An 18,247-nucleotide genomic window follows, 5' to 3' on the forward strand; every position below is an offset into this window, starting at 1 on the left:
TTTTGTTGATAACCACTATTTTTATTCTTATCTTGTTTTGGACGCTTGGTTTGTGGTTGTTAGTATAGCTATTTTGTTGATAACCACTATTTTTATTCTTATCTTGTTTTGGACGCTTGGTTTGTGGTTGTTAGTATAGCTATTTTGTTGATAACCACTATGTTTATTCTTATCTTGTTTTGGACGCTTGGTTTGTGGTTGTTAGTATAGCTATTTTGTTGACAACCACTATTTTTATTCTTATCTTGTTTTGGACGCTTGGTTTGTGGTTGTTAGTATAGCTATTTTGTTATAACCACTATTTTTATTCTTATCTTGTTTTGGACGCTTGGTTTGTGGTTGTTAGTATTGCTATTTTGTTGACAACCACTATTTTTATTCTTATCTTGTTTTGGACGCTTGGTTTGTGGTTGTTAGTATAGCTATTTTGTTGACAACCACTATTTTTATTCTTATCAAAATTTGGTTTCTTGAAGACGCTGTTCAATATCGAAATAGTGTCAGTTGTTTCCGATTGTGTTCTTGTATAGGGTTGAGATTGTCGAAATCGAAATTTAATATCAGTCATCTTACGCGTCAATGAAATAATCTATGGCAAGCGTATCCAATATTTTCATATCTGCTTTTGAAAATGCCTGTCGCGTTTATTTCATTATCGAAATGGCCAACTCTGATATTGTTTCAGACTATGTGCGAAATTCTTCCTGAAATCAGAGTCTTTGGTAAAAATAATTATGAAAAGATCACATGATAAAGACGATCAAAGAGGTTTACATTGACAAATGAAAATAAGGTAAAGGTAAGCTTAAAGCTTACAACCATATGGTAAACTACACAAATAAATTTGACATATTGCTTGTAGTATGCGAGACATGGACTTGACCACAAAAACTTAACTTTGATTACTTATTCATGAAATGACGTAAATGTCAGGTGCACCATGTCTGACTGACCTAGTGACCTTGTAAGGATCCCATATACCAGTTATAGTTATCATTTTACTTATAATAATAGAGAAATTTATGTTACAAAAAAAAAAGTTTTTTAATGCAGTAGTGAGACCTTGAAAATGAGGTCAAGGATAATAGACATATGACCGATGGAAATTTGGTCACACAACACATCTGAATACAAGGTATGAAGCATCACGGTCTTCTACCCTCTGAAATATAAAACTTTGTACAAGTTTTGCCATCAATGATTTGTAATCTCTATGTCACGCATTCTGAGCCTGTTCGCAGGCAGGACAAAGGTAAATGTTTTTACTTATCCTCAATTTTATAAATAAACTGTTCACACAGAGGCATGTCTAATTTTTGTTTAACTTCAAAAGTACAATACAAATGTTTAAATCAATCCTTGCACTTGTCTTTTACATCCTTTACTACTTTGTTAACCTAAAATTAAAGAAAATGCCATTACAAAAAACACAGAGTATACATTTGTTAGTCTTGTATTATTTTATTGTATTAGTTTCTTGTGTACAATTTGGAAATTAGTATGGCGTTCATTATCATTGAACTAGTATATATTTGTTTAGGGGCCAGCTGAAGGACGCCTCCGGGTGCGGGAATTTCTCGCTACATTGAAGACCTGTTGGTGACCTTCTGCTGTTGTTTTTTTCTACGGTCGGGTTGTTGTCTCTTTGACACATTCTCATTTCCACTCTCAATTTTATTATTGTTAACAAACTCATTTTTCCCCAGTTTTTGTGAATAGAAAAATAACATGCTATTAATTGGCACAAATATGACAAACTTTAGTGTTCATTTATATAAACACACCTAAAAAGTCATAAAATCATGAAAACAAATCACCACAAAATCAGCTAGGACATGTTATTTGGAAAAAGATAAAGAAAAAAATAACTAGCGTTACTCATGGTCATGATCAGCTCATATTTTAATGGAGACTAAAATATAAAATCGTGAAAGATCTAAACCATGCATTTTTAAATGTCATTCACAACAGGCATTCTGAGAGTATTGCATGGCAATACATAGGCCCCTACCGGTGAAAAATTCATTGCATAGGAACAAAATGCTAACATGATCGATAACTTGTCATGGTGTAAACTATAACACAAATATAAAATCAACATCTTCCAGCATGACGAACAAGATGCTATAAAGAGCCTGTGTCGCTCACCTTGGTCTTTGTGCATATTCAACAAAGGACACTCTCCAACATTGTAGAATCGAATTCATGACAAAAATCTGTTTTGTTAATCTTGTATTTCTGATCATTTAGCCTGTTTAGTTTCAATCTATCTTCTTTAGTTTTTGCTCATTATTTACAAAAGATGATAAAAAAAAATTCTCATTTAAGGGCAGTCACAGTCTACTTAACTATATCTGCAAAATTTGATTTGTTAGAAATTGACTTGCTGATCATTTTTGTGATTTAAAGTGTATCTTTATCTATCATAATGTTCTATCATATATGACAGTGTATCTTTATCTATCATAATGTTCTATCATATATGACAGTGTATCTTTATCTATCATAATGTTCTATCATATATATGACAGTGTATCTTTATCTATCATAATGTTCTATCATATATGACAGTGTATCTTTATCTATCATAATGTTCTATCATATATGACAGTGTATCTTTATCTATCATAATGTTCTATCATATATGACAGTGTATCTTTATCTATCATAATGATCTATCATAATGTTCTATCATATATGACAGTGTATCTTTATCTATCATAATGTTCTATCATATATATGACAAACACAAACAAACAGGTGAAAATCGTCTTTAAAGGGCAATAACTCGAAAAGTTTCTCTGTATCTATTATAGTTTTCAAGATAGTAGGCAACAATGAAAAAAAGGTAAAATTTGTCATTTAAGGGCAATAAATCCTATAAGAAGTCATCTGACAGTTTTGACATGTATGGTAGAGCTCAACATCCTGAACATGTTTGCTCATGTCAGATTGTCTCTCTTTATAATGTTTTTCATAATAATAGGCAAAACTTGCATTTTACCCCCTATGTTATATTTTAAGCCATGTTGGCCATATTGGTTGGCTGGCGAGGTCATCAGACATATTTTTTAAACTAGATACCCCACGTCGTATTTGCTCTAAATGTTTAACTTTCAGTCATATAATCCAAACTGCATTTTACCCCTATCTTCTATTTTTAGCCATGTCTGCCATGTTGGTTGGCAGACAGGGTCATGGATACATTTATTTTAACAAGATACCCTAATGATGAGTGTGGCCAAGTTTAGTTGAATGTGTCTTTGTAGTTTCAGAGGAGAAGATTTTTGTAAAAGATTACAAAAATTTACGAAAAATTATTAAAAAATTGACTATAAAGGGCATTAACTCTATAAGGGGTCAATTGACAATTTTGGTCATGTTGACTTATTTGTAGATCTAACTTTGCTGAGCATTATTTCTGTTAACAAATTTCTCTATTTATAATAATATTCAAGATAATAACCAAAAACTGCAAAATTTCCTTAAAACTACTAACTCAGGGGCAGCAACCCAACAACAGGTTGTCTGATTCGTCTAAAACTTTTAAGCCGGATAGATCTCGACCTGATGAACATTTTTACCCCGTCATATTTGCTCAAAATGCTTTACTTTCAGAGATATAAGTCAAAACTGCATTTTACCCCTATGTTCTATTTTTAGCCATGTCGGCCATGTTGTTTGGCAGGCAGGGTCATCGGACACATTTTTTAAACTTGATACCCTAATGATGATTATGGACATGTTTGGTTAAATCTGGCCCAGTAGTTTCAGAGGAGAAGATTTTTGTAAAAGTTAATGGACGACGACGACGGACGCCAAGTGATGTGAAAAGCTCACTTGGACAAAAGCAAATGCATCTGCATGTATAATGGGAGTTTTTATGCAAAGGTGGTTTAATGAGTTTAATGGAAACCAATTTCGGGACAAACAGACGGAGAAGGGCAAAACTTTTAAAATGCCCCCTCCGGTAACGGAAGTTGTTCTAGAGGTTTTTTTTTGTGTTTCAGAACTAAAAGCATTAAAAAGGTGTCCAATTAGTTATACATAACTTACAATCGTGGTAGATAAGGGCAATGGCACCTTTTACAGAATTCCCTGGGGGGAAAAGCAAAGAAAGGCAGCTTAACTGCCTAATGACAAACCAATTTTTTTTTTATGCAGTCACTGAACCATGAAATTGAGGTCAAGGACAATGGACATATGACAGATGGAAACTTGGTAACATAGGGTATCTGCATACAAGGTATTGAAGCATGGCCATCCAGGTCTTCTACCTTCTAAAATACTAGAACAAACCCGCGAAATCGCGGGCATTCAGAGCGTAGTTTAAAGTATGTAAAGTGTTGTTGGAAGAATTTTGTAAAATATTGAATGACTGGAGAATTTCAGCAAAAGTATCATAAGTCATAGGTTATTGGGGACAGGAAAATGCTTTTTTTTATCCCATTTTTTTGGTTTTCTATCAATTTCAATATGAACATACATTTAGTATGTTATGAACATTCAAGTAAGGAGCCTGTAATTCAGTGGTTGCTGTTTGTTTATGTGTTACATATTTGTTTTTCGTTCATTTATTTTGAACATAAATAAGGCCGCTAGTTTTCTGGGTTGAATTGTTTTACATTGTCAGTTCGGGGCCTTTTAAGGCTGAGTATGCGGTATGGGCTTTGCTCGTTGTTGAAAGTCGTAAGGTAACCTATAGTTGTTAATATCTGTGTCATATTGGTGGGCTTTGCTCGTTGTTGAAGGTCGTACGGTAACCTATAGTTGTTAATATCTGTGTCATATTGGTCTCTTGTGGAGAGTTGTCTCAACATGGCAATCATACCACATCTTCTTTTTTTTGTAATCAATGAATTTTGTAAAAGATTTAATGACTGGAGAATTTCAGAAAAGGTATCAAAAGTTCACATGAATATTTTTAGCGCTTATCTGTATATTATGAACATTCATTACTATATAAATATAGTGTATTTACTTTCAATTCTAAGTTTACTAATCGATCCATAGTGGTCATTGATATAGTATACAGACCCTCTCTATTTAATAAACTCTGTGACTGCCGTGGATAGTAAACTTGAAAATAATAGCAGATAGAATTCTGAAAATACACTTTATTCTTTGTATATGTATGTTCAAAGTATACAGAAAAACGCAAACCGGAAGTCTAATCTGACTTAAAATTTCGTCCAATGACGGGACAATATCCGGATGCCTTTTTTCTCGTTTTTCTCTAAAAATAACTCAATCTGAATAATCATATAAATGGATGACAAATGGCACTATGCACAGTACCTATAGGACACAGAGGCGTGTTGATTAATTTATTGTGGAAAGAAGAGAAGCGACACCCAAATTGAGGTCTTCTCGTTTAATAGTATAGATAAAGTATTTTTATAAACAGTTTGCACCGCCGCCGCTGGATACTGTGACAAAAGCCGCAGGAGAGACAATTAAACCACTAATAGTATAGCATGTGTAGGCCGTGATGATCTTCGGAAGTGCTCTGTAAAGACAACTACAACTATTTGGACAAAAATGGTAAGGATCCTTATATATTATAAGTAATTACTCCAAATTTTTACCTCTTTGTCTATTTTTTTCCCAGTACTTTGTAAGTCTTGTTTTAATTGTTCGACTGGTGTTTTTTTCGTCTTGTTGTCATAGATGTAAGTCTTGGCAAGTATAGCAGACGCTGCAACCACAACAATGCCAATAGCTACTGCTGGGAAACCCTGTAAAATAAAGCATGTTTAGTTTCTTGTAATATCAAGAATAAAGAAATTTTAAGACAGCAAAGTGTGGGTTAAGGGAATATTAATATGCCCTTTTTTTGACTGAAATTTGTACTTTCTATTTTCAATATGACCTCAGATTTAAATTATCATTTTAACCCTCTTGCTGTCGGAGGGACACGTATGTCCATGGTTAAATTTATGCAAGCTTCTCATTATTCCTGTATCTCTTTCAATTAAAAGACCGAAGATTAAACAGTGTTATGTTTTTCTCCAATGGGTCCCAAATGTAACGGAAATGTAAAATCTGAAATTTATAAAAATTGAAAGGGAGCTTACATCAATAGATATAAACAATTCACCAAAGTTTCATGGACATTGGTGAAAGCCTTTTTGAGTTATTGTCCGAAGTGTTAAAAATCCCCCCTTTTTTTTTTATGAATAAAGCCCCATAAATCCAAACTTTAAATCTGAAATTTATAAAAATTGAAAGAGAGCTTACATCAATAGATATAAACAATTCACCGAAGTTTCATGGACATTGGTGAAGGCCTTTTTGAGTTATTGTCCGAAGTGTGGACGACGGACCCCCTTTTTTATGAATAAAGCTCCATAAATCCAAAACTTAAAATCTGAAATTAAAAAAAAACGAAAGGGAGCTTACGTCAATAGATATAAACAATTCACTTAAGTTTCATGGAAATTGGTGAAAGTGTTTTTGAGTTATTGTCCGAAGTGTGGACGACGGACCCCCCTTTTTTTTATGAATAAAGCACCATAAATCCAAAACTTAAAATCTGAAATTAAAAAAAAACGAAAGGGAGCTTACGTCAATAGATATAAACAATTCACTTAAGTTTCATGGAAATTGGTGAAAGTGTTTTTGAGTTATTGTCCGAAGTGTGGACGACGGACCCCCCTTTTTTTTTTTATGAATAAAGCCCCATAAATCCAAAACTTAAAATCTGAAATTAAAAAAAAACGAAAGGGAGCTTACGTCAATAGATATAAACAATTCACTTATGTTTCATGGAAATTGGTGAAAGTGTTTTTGAGTTATTGTCCGAAGTGTGGACGACGGACGGACGGACGGACAACGGTATACCATAATACGTCCCGTCTAAAAGACGGGCGTATAAAAACGATTGTACACTTATAAGTATTACCCCTGACTGCCATTATACAGAATCAACAAATATTGCGGTCTTGTGGAAAAAGGGCCCCAGCTTTTAACTCATCGATCTAAAAATGACTAAAATTGTGTGAAAAAAAGTCCTAAACCTTTATTGTTAACCTGGTAATTGCAAGCATTCCATTTTTCTCAACTTGATCAGTCATAACAAAGAGATTGTTGACCTATTATTTGAACAAAATTATTTATGCCTTATCGAAAAAGAAATAACTTTTCAAAAAATTTCAAAAATTTGAAAGAGACCTTACAGACAATGACAGAGATGACTAGCATTTCATCAACCTATTTAATTCCTTCTTTTTTTCAATTAAATTGAATCATGTACAAAATGTATGATTTTGTAAGATTTGATACTTTAACTTTATCCGCAAAGAGTTCAGATGTTGGCAATTAAACCAGAAAAAAAACACGATAGGTTCAATTTGCCATACAAAAGCAGTGGTAAGTTATAAATTTGATGACATAAAAATAGACGCAATTAAAATGTTATTCCAAATATTGAACAATTAGACATCTGAAAGTGTGACCATGGTGACTGCATCTGGGAAATTTGAGATTATGACTCTTTTTCCTGTTTTATCAAAACTTACTGCTCTTTTAAGAACAAGAGAAAAGGTAAAATATTTATTTATAACTATTATGTAAATCAGATACAATCTCTCACTTTTAATATGTACAAAATATAAATGTATGGCAAGCATGTCAAGCTCAGGCACATTGTATGTCAGGTAAATAATATAATTGTTTATAAATAACAAACACATCAACAAGATCAATGACGAACAGCTGACACCAGTAAAACATCAATTCAATTGTATGAGTCAGTAGGTGTGTTCATATAGTAAGCCAACATATATGTACTTTCCTACCTCTAGCAATTGGCATGTCAAATTTAATTTCTAGTTGTTTTGATTAACATAAACTGAGAATTTAAAGGGTAAAATCGAAGATGCACTTAGATGCATAGGCATATCAGAAAGTTATTCTAAAACAGACAAAATATGTATTATATGATATACATTGTAACATTTAATTTAATATACTGAAAGTTGTGTTTATAACTACTTATAACTGTAATAGAGATATGCACATCTTCAGAAACAATAATAGTGCATGTGATATAATAGTTTATAGTAAATTAACTGTAAAAGAGATGAGCACATCTTCAAAAACAAAAATAGTGCATGTGACTTAATAAACATAACTGAAGTTGTCACTCAAGGCCTCAACAGAAAAACAAATTCAAGGCCTCACTCAAACTATCTGTGATAAACATAACCAAGGACACCAAATAGTTCCTAATCTAGTTATACCAGACCCACTCTATCGAAATTAAATCTTTGCATAGAGATTTCCAAGTAGTGCTTGATTTACATAGAGAAAAAAAACCAATGACATGTCTAGGTGCTACGGCTAGTAAAGTTATGCTATCAATTCCTGCTTTGTATAAATATAAGAAGCATAAGATGTGGTATGATTGCCAATAACACAACTCTCAAGCAGAGGTTAAATGATTCGAAGGTAAGCAAATATAGGTCACCGCACAGCCTTACACAATGAGCAAAACCCATTCTGCTGCATAGCAAACTATAAAAGGCCCCGAAATTACAAAAAATCAAAACATATATGATATATATATATACAGAAATAAACAGCAACCACTGAATTACAGATTTAAAGCACATTTATTTTCCCGCGTGAGTGCAATCATATTTTATTCTATCAAAATCATTCATGGGTGTGGTGACGTATATCTTAAATGGTGTGCAGTGACGAGTATTAGAAATGTCGTCAGTCTCAGTCAAACGTCATAATTATGAAACAGAAAGTAGAATGAATGAATTAAATAAGATAAAGATAAGATAAAGATATTTTATTTTCTGATCATAGGGCTCATAACAAGCATTTAATCACACAAAGTAAAAATAAAAAGCCTTTCTCTCCCACTTGCATACACTCACACATACAACTAACGTTCTGATTAAGGATGATTGATCTAACAGTACAACATGTAAATGAAAAAAAATAGAATACATATAAAAATACCAATACAAATGTATTTTTTTACGAGGAGAGTCAGTTGCCTACATTGTATATATATGGAACGAAGGATAACTCTTACTGCCCAGAAAAGAACAATTCAAGTATATAATGTTACAAATTATGAACTGGTGAAGACTATAAATAAGTTTTATGAGTTTTAGTTAAGCAAATATTTAGTTTCTTAATTAAATGAACTGATGAATGACAAATCAAACATTTTGATTATACATATAAATACGACGGTGACATATGGTTCAAATCGTCTTTTAATACTTTGTCTGAATTGTTATTATTCGGTCCGAGTTGACTTTATAGACTTTCCGAGTTGTCTAGACGGTCTGATTTGTCTTGTTAGTGGGTCCGATTTGTCTCGGTCCAAGTCGGGTCGAGTTGTCCCACATTCCGTTAGTCCATGCTTGTTTTGGTACTTTGTGGTTTATAGATATAACATTTTTTTTTTAAACCGGGAAGCCGTCAAGATGGTTAGTTGGTTCTCTGCTGACTACAACACTTTGATCATAGAGTTTGAGCGTAGCGTAATACAAGCAGATTCCAGTTTATCAAGATGGCTACATCAGTACATGAAGATATTCTCAATTTAAAATGATGTTGATATCTTATCTAGGAGAATAAAACGTTAATATTTATGAATTTGAGCTTTTTAATACATAATGAACATAATATTTAAGGTCTTTTTTTTCATTTATTTGCGAAGTTTCCCTTCAATGCAACCTAAATCATCGCTGTCACAAAATTGAAAAACAAAACAAATAATTAAAAAATATCAGATTCAAATTTTTTGAGAAGATTGCACTTACCAATTCTAAGGCCATATCTGTTCTGTTCTGTTCTGTTGTTAGCTACTTAGTGTATAAAAATCACTAAAATAATCACCAGGAGACCTTCACCTCAATGAAGGTTTGTATATTTTGTAACAAATACGCAATTCCGAAAATTGACTAATGAGAGAGAGATAACTCTTGTTCATTTTTATTACTTACTACCAATAGTTTGATTAATAAACTAGAGAGGCATGATAGTCTGTTTCTCATATCTGAAGAAAAAAACAAGCCTCTGATGAGCCGAAAATTTCAAGAATTAAACTTTTTTTCTTAACCTGATTTTTGGCACAGGCGTTTGTGGAGTGGATCCCCCTTTTTTATTTGTTTGTTTATATTTTATTTGAAAATATTTTTTCATATTTCAACTTATATTAACTTAGTTTTTTTTACTGAAGATAAGGATAGAGGGGATTTTTTTTACTAATATTGTTAAATCGCAATGAAAAGACTTTGAACACCTTAAATGAGTAAAACTAAATTAATATAAAGTCAGTGGCGGATCCAGAGGGGGGTTCTGGGGGTTTGGAACCACCTTTTTTGGGGGGCCGATCAATACATTTGAATAGGGACATATGGTTGGAATCCCTCCTTTCTCCTGGGTTGGGACCCCCCCCCCCTATTTAAAATGGTTGGATCCGCCCCTGTAAGTTGAAATATGAAAAAAATATTTTCAAATAAAATATAAACACACAAATGGTAAAACATTTCTTAACCCCTCACCCATTTTCTCAACATTTTGGCTAATAGACAACTTTCGAGTTCGATGAATTTCCGTCAAAAACTTTGGTTTTAGTGAACGTCACTCGTGCGTTTAGGTGCATCGTCACTTCCGTTTCCATATTGAGCGAGTTGTTGAAAACTATAAAAGCTATATTGCACGAATTATTCGGCAAATTGAATTGACGATCTGCACCGCTGTCATTAGGGAATTGTGATTAAGTACCTACGGAACAAACTTTATCCCTAGTTTATCCTGCACAATGGCGAACACTCAGACGCTTGATGGTGAACGTTTATAGTGCAGGGATACAGGCGAGCCCTCTATCTGGTAAATGACGTCAAAAAGGCGCGTATAATTGACGAGTTTTTTCCGGTGACGGATGAACTCGAAAGTGGTCTATAAGACTGACTTGATTGTTTAGAAAGAAAAAAAAAATTATTACTAAAAACTACTTGTAAATACAGAATTTTAAGACTTAAGTTTGATTATAATATCTTTCAAATTCATTGATATTTTCCACTTGTATCACATGTTTTGGAAATAATTTCAGAACGAGATTTCAACAAGACTGAAACGTCAGAAGAATACATCCTTTTAAAAGTTGACTGAAGGAAACAATTGAAATAACTGTGATTACAAAATGATTCTTTGTTTAGAATTTAATTTTTCACTGGAATCAAAGTTATCATAAAAAAACTATTTTTTGCCCAACTTTTGATAGCTTATGCCGTAAATGAAAAAGTCGACATTCAAAAGGGTCTGGATGGATTTATTTCTTAATTCTATGATTTTTTAGGTCATGTTTCTCTATTCTTTACAATTTTTTGTTCATTATTCTCAATTCTTTATATATTAGCAATCCATTATTTTCTATTCTTTATTTTTAAGCCCTATTTTTTTGTAGATTTGGTCTATTATTTTCTATTCTTTATTTCAAGCCCTATTTTTGGTAGATTTGGTCTATTATTTTCTATTCTTTATTTCATGCCCTATTTTTGCGTAGATTTAGTCCATTATTTTCTATTCTATATTTTAAGCCCTATTTTTTTTGTAGATTTGGTCCATTTTTTTCCTATTCTGTAAAACCTGCACAGACCCTCATATAAGGACCACCATGATTTTTTGTTAGAATGTCGATCCAACCCTTATAAATCGTTTTAAATCAATTTAATTTTGGTCAAGGGGTGTGGTCAATGTTTTCCAGAAGATAATAGACGTTATAAATGCATACAAAATAAGGATTTGGTTAATAACTTAGAAGCTATCAGCAGTTTTAAAACAAAAGCGTGCAACAAAAGTTAATTTGATCTACATTTGCATATTTAAGACATGTGCCTTATGTGAAGTTCTTTGTGCAATCCTGACACCCCGAGGTGTGTTCTACGACAAGAAAAACCTTAAAATATGCATTATCTGACGTATACCGTACAAAAAATATTATTTTCTACAAAGATTTGCAGAATTAGCATCCTATTTTACCGACCACGCTTAAGTGGGATATTCCTTTCTTATGCGGTCAGGTTTTAATTTAGAATGTGAAATAAAACTCACTAATTAATCTAGATATAAACCATTGAAATCATTATCCAGACACAAATAAAAATATTACTGTTACTGCATGAAGTAGGACACAATTGAATTGCTTACCGATAACGGTGTATGAAAAATACAAGTCTGACACTTTGTAAGTAATCTATTGTACCAACTTAGTTTATGGAAAGGGGAGTGGGAGGGGGGGGGGGGGGGTGCTATGTGGTTTTTTTTCTATTTGTAGTGACATTTTTATCGCGGAAAAGTTATTATTTTTACAACAATTTTAATCGAATCAAATGAAATATTCAGAATAATTTTCTTTTGAACGGTAATAAACAGATTTTTTTAACAGATAATCAGGATTTGATTCTTTATCCTGTTATGGAAAGTTTTACATTAAAATTCATCTCACATATATGATAATGCTCCTATATTGAGACGGTAAATTAACAAAACTTCACATTATTTGGTTTCTAAAGTTAAAATGCGGGTCACTGCCGATTTTTTATTAAACCTATCAAAGATGCAACTTTAAAAAATAAATTCCCGTATTGGCAAAAACAAACTATCAAACGAATTAAATTTTGAAGTAAATTAAAGTTTGCAATTTTATCAAGGAAAATAATGACCTCACATACATGTAGGTCATTATTTTATGCATTGAATATAAAAAAAGAAGATGTGGTATGATTGACAATGAGACAACTCTCCACAAGAGACCAAATGACACAGAAGCATATTTCACTACACAATGGTATCGTCCGGGTTGATTCTTTGAAAGAACGACCTATCGTTCTGAAAGAAAATAACTCCAAATAGGTATATAATTCCAATATATAACTTCTTAGAAGAAAGATTTTTTTATTTAAGCTTTTTGTGAAAGTAGAATGTGTTTTTTTCAAGACACACAGTAAAAGTAAGGAAATAAATATTCTTAAATCATGATTTTTAAAAAAGCAGCTAAAAGCAACTTTAAAATTTAGTAGCATAAAGCAGCAACATAAAATTAGATGAAGCAACATATAAAGTAACACAAAGCAAACTAAAATAACACAATGCAACATAAAGTAACACAATGCAACATAAAGTAACACAATGCAACATAAAATAACACAATGCAACATAAAGTAACACAATGCAACATAAAATAACACAATGCAACATAAAGTAACACAATGCAACATAAAATAACACAATGCAACATAAAGTAACACAATGCAACATGAATAGATCAATGAGACAATTGAAAGCTAAAACTAAAGATATTATATCAGGGGCATATCCAGGATTTTAGTTTAACATCACATACGACACACGTGTACTAAGTTTCAAGTTGATGAGGATGTCGACATGCTCATAGTTATCTTTCTTTATGACCTTCAACCGAACTTCACGTCTTTGACCTTTTAATTCTTTGAAATAAAACTAACGGTATTTTCTACTGTACCTAATTCAAAACTTTGACCTACTGGTTCTTTAAAACAAAACTACCGGTATGTTAAAGTTTTGTTTTTAAGAACCAGACCATAATGAGCTCTGCAACCAGGATTGTTTTTTGTATAAAATGTAATTGTAGATTCAGATTCAGATTCAATATGTTATTATAGTCTCACTACTTGCAATACATAAATATACAGTACATATAGAGTATATACTCAATATAAAACAGACAATTTACAAATATAAAATACAAGTACCATTCTATTAAAAATTATGAGAGACTGTAAAATAATATCTATATAAAACTAGTTTAGTACATACGACTATTAAAATAATTTATCATCATCAGACAAATCATTAAAATCTACATTATACTTCATAGCTTCACTATAAAAACAAATACGCAAATCTGTATATAAAGGGCATAATAATATGACATGTTTTTCATCTTCTATTTTATTATTACACATAAAACACACACTCTTTCGTCTACATTTTTATTTTCATACCGCCCTGTTTCGATTCTCAACGGAGCTACTCCGCATCTAAATTTTGCAAAAGCACTTCTATATCTATACGATAAATTTTTAGTAATAGTGAAAGTTCAATGATAAGTTTATATTGATATTAAAAGACCTCCGAACAAAAAGGGATGTTGAGATCCCCGAGCCCGAATGGCGAAGGGATTTGAACAGCCCTTTTTGTGAGGAAACGGACCGATTAAATGGCAGCACATCATTCAATTGTCTATTTATGATTTTAGCATTAAAATAACACCATAGAATAGTTTTATAAAAAATTAAGGGGTTAATTTATATTTTTGAATGCCAACTTTTCAAAATAACGATTTTTGATTTTATAAATGAACACAAAAAAAACCTATACAGACCTCATTTACAACTGACCAATGAATGTTCTGTACAAAATGTTTTTGTAATAATGTATATATTCGATGTTTTTAATCTGGCAGTAATCATGAAACAGATTCGTGAAGACCAGACCAAATGAAAACAGTAAGTAAACTCTTCGAACAATTAGCTATTTACACTTCTAATCGAACAGACCTAGATGTACTTTTATTTTAGTCGTCCGTTATTCCCTTTTCACGTCTAAATGAAGCATAAACACGTTGAAAAAAAAACCTTTACCTTTCTTAGTTATATAATCGCCCGACATAATCAGATATTATAAATCATATAAAAACGGTAGATATTAAAGAACCATACTAAGAACCATAGTCAAAAAAATATAAGTGTTCAGTTTTGTGGTAAATTGCAAAAAATAACATAAAACTGGTTGAACTATTATTTAGTGATTTAAATGGATATTATAGCATTTTACAACATCTTGTCTTCGTGTACTATTCCCATGGAATCATTTTGATGTTGGTTCATTGTTGTTTGCTTTACGTACAGTGGCAAATATTTCATACATGTTCCTGACGAGAACACACACTAGGTAGGACCTGTAATAGTCGGTCGACATTGAGGTTGGATACAAATGAGGTTAGATTTATCAAGGATAGAAAATTTAGATACTCTGATGTCGGCCATCGATATTTACGTGTAGTTTCCAATATCATTTAACGCATCTTGTTTAAATTAGATACTTTTAGCTTGCTTTAGTAACGGTGAGAAATCTATGAAACTGCATTGTTTACTATGCTGGAGTTTTTGATATGATATTCTATACGACCACTCTCCTGCATGGTTGGTCTCGTGAGAGTATTTGCCTCGAGAGCGGGAGGACTTTGGTTCGAATCCCGACCGGGTCGAACAAAGCCTTAAGGGTGACTTGTTTTCATGCAAACTGTTAGCTTGTGAACTTACACGTTAAAAATCCGTCTCTGTGTGTTGCTCTTATACAAAGCAGGGTTACTTTTCATAATATATTTTCATGTTTTTGTCCTGAATATTCATTTAATTTGCCACTGGACATCATCCATAATCATTATTTATTTTACCGTTACTAAACAGTGAAGTGTTTTTCTTCTACTCCTCTATAATTTCCACCGATCGAAATTCAAAAAGGGCATGTGATTTTTTTTAAATTAACACTAGTCTCAAAACTCTACTCCGTATTATTGAGTCATGTTGCGGTTTTCGGCTTTTTATTCTGTATAGGCGTCTTACTATTACAAACCAGGGTTCTCACTAAGGATTTAGGAAGGCGAGTCCAACAGTAGTAGAAGATATTTTATTGCAATATAATCTCTATGATCAAATAGAGCAATGAAACATTGAATTCAGATTACTTTTAAACTTTTGCTATAAAATGATGATATGTGTGTTCAGTTTATACAAAAAATTTCAATCTTGATGCATCTGTGGACTCACCAGTTTTAAAAATGGTGAGTCCAGACAGATTTTCAAGAGTCCAGGGCCCGTATGCATAAAGCTACTTAAGTTAAGATTCGTTGAGAATAAACTTGTCATAGATACGCGCGTTTCGTCTACAAAAGACTCATCAGTGACGCTCGAACCAAAAAAAATAAAAAGGCCAAATTAATCATATTATAATTAATCATATAGACAGACTTACACAGATAGAAGAAGTTTTATTTGATAATTATATAGAAAACTGGCAAAATAGAATATTGACACAAGATGTTGGTAAAAAATTACGGACATCTATATAATAAATTGTTAAAAGACAGTTATTGACGGTCTGAGTTGACCGAGTTGTCTCCATAGAATGTCCGAGTAGTCGTTCCGATTTGACTCGGTCCAAGTCGGACCGAGTTGTCCCACATTCCGTTAGTCCATGCTTGTTTTGGTACTTTGTGGGAATCACATCAGTACATGTAGATATTCTCAATTTGAAATCGATGTTGATATCTTATCTAGGAGAATAAAACGTTAATATATATGAATTTGAGCTTTTTAATACATAATGGACATAATATCAATTTTTCATTTTTTTTGCGAAGTTTCTCTTCAATGGGTCTTCAACACAGGCACTTGTCTCAGAAAAAAAATTCCCTTATCCCTTTATATCACATAAGATACTTAACTCGCATTTTAGAAAAAATGTCAGCCGGTGGCGAAATTCCGTTAAATGCCGATTTCTCGGCTGTCAACCCCACTAAAAGACAATGTTGTATTATACGAGTTTAAACAGCATCAAATAGAAGTTTTAAACGACGTTGACGAGTTTCACATGTTAAAGTATCCCAATATAGAAATTTTAATCACATTCGAATGTAAAAACGTGTTATAGATTAAATAAATAAGAAGAATAGAAAAGATATGAATTACCAACCTGGACAACCGGTTCGAACAGCTTTTCTCACAACACATATTTGTATCTGAAAATGTGAATTACATGTTTATCCAAAGTTAAACTATTTTTTTTAAATTAAGGTATAGTTGAAAAACTGCAAGGTGATCCATATACTGTTTATCATTTTTTTTTAAACAGCTTTAAAAAATCTTCCTTTTGGGAAAGTAAAAGAAATTTCTGTTTGTTTTTTTTTCTATACCCCTGCCGGAAGTACTTAATGTTTCCGTAAAATAATAACTTCAGTTTGTTTTTTTTACATATCAAATTCTATAGCTGTTTTTCCAGACAAAACAGAGAGAAAGAAGTTCGGAAATCGTGGTATGTTCATAACCGTGGTGCACTCAAACTTTCTCCGAATAATTAGGCATGTAAAACAAAGTTTTGAAATTGCTAATTATTCCGGGTCCGTTTATAAATTCAAAAATAAAACCAGAATCTTGAAAAACTTGAAAAAAGAGCAAAAAAACACAAAATAATTCTGAAATGCTCGTAACTGTCGTAATAATATTTTAGGTATGTTTGTCTCTTTCAATGATTTTTGTTAATAAAGACAACTTCAAGGAACTTTCGCAAATTTCAAGTGTGTGATTGAATAGTAAAAAAAGAAGATATGGTATGATTGCCAATGAGAAAACTGTACACATGAAATCAAATAAAATAATAATGAAAGGTTTAAACTTACCATTACATGTTTCTTCTGTTTCCTCAAAAAAGTACAAATCTTCGTCATCAGATAGTAAACCTTCTTCATTGTCAGCTTCAGTTTCTTCTAAAAAATAAACATCTTCGTTATCAGATGCATCTTCTGCATTCCCATCTTCAGATTCTTCAATAAAGTACACATCTTCGTCGTCAGATAGTAAACCTTCAGTTTCTTCTAAAAAATAAACATCTTCGTTATCAGATGCATCTTCTGCATTGCCATCTTCAGCTTCTTCAATAAAGTACACATCTTCATCGTCAGATAGTACAGCTTCAGATGCTTCAGTGTCATCAAGAAAGATAATATCATCATCCAGAAATAAGGCATCGTTTGCATCCATCCTATAAATTTAAAAATAAAAAAGACTATTGATCTTTGCAATTTTATATTGGCCTATGATAGAAAATTTGTACTATTTGTTGACATAATTATTTACTACCTATTTTTGAAATACTAAGGATTTTTTTTACCTCAAGCATAGCTGTACTTGGCAAAACTTTTAGGAATTTTAGTTCTCAATGCCCTTCAACTACGTATTCTATTTTGCCCTTTTCACTTTTATGGATTCAAGCGTCACGGATGAGTTATTTGTAGACGAAACGCGCGTCTGTCGAATATAGTAAATTCAGTCCTGGTATATATATGATGTTTATTTTCATATCCCCCCCCCCCCCCGTTTTTCAACAGAGTAGAACTCCACACCCCTTTCTTTTTTTAGGGCTCATTCCTGTAATACTAATGCGAATGTATGTA

The 18,247-nt window shown here is 32.2% G+C and overlaps 1 long non-coding RNA gene across 1 annotated transcript; it reads right to left on the minus strand.

The window, feature by feature from the left end:
* Positions 1-1,259: 1,259 nt before the first annotated feature.
* Positions 1,260-9,885, minus strand: LOC134683162 (uncharacterized). The gene is made up of 3 exons (XR_010100970.1): positions 9,792-9,885; positions 5,589-5,738; positions 1,260-1,397 (listed from the first exon to the last, which is right to left on the minus strand). It is a non-coding gene; the product is annotated as an uncharacterized LOC134683162 (long non-coding RNA).
* Positions 9,886-18,247: the final 8,362 nt, after the last annotated feature.

This window comes from Mytilus trossulus, chromosome 9 (genome assembly GCF_036588685.1).
Source record: "Mytilus trossulus isolate FHL-02 chromosome 9, PNRI_Mtr1.1.1.hap1, whole genome shotgun sequence".
Lineage (NCBI taxonomy): Eukaryota > Metazoa > Mollusca > Bivalvia > Mytilida > Mytilidae > Mytilus > Mytilus trossulus.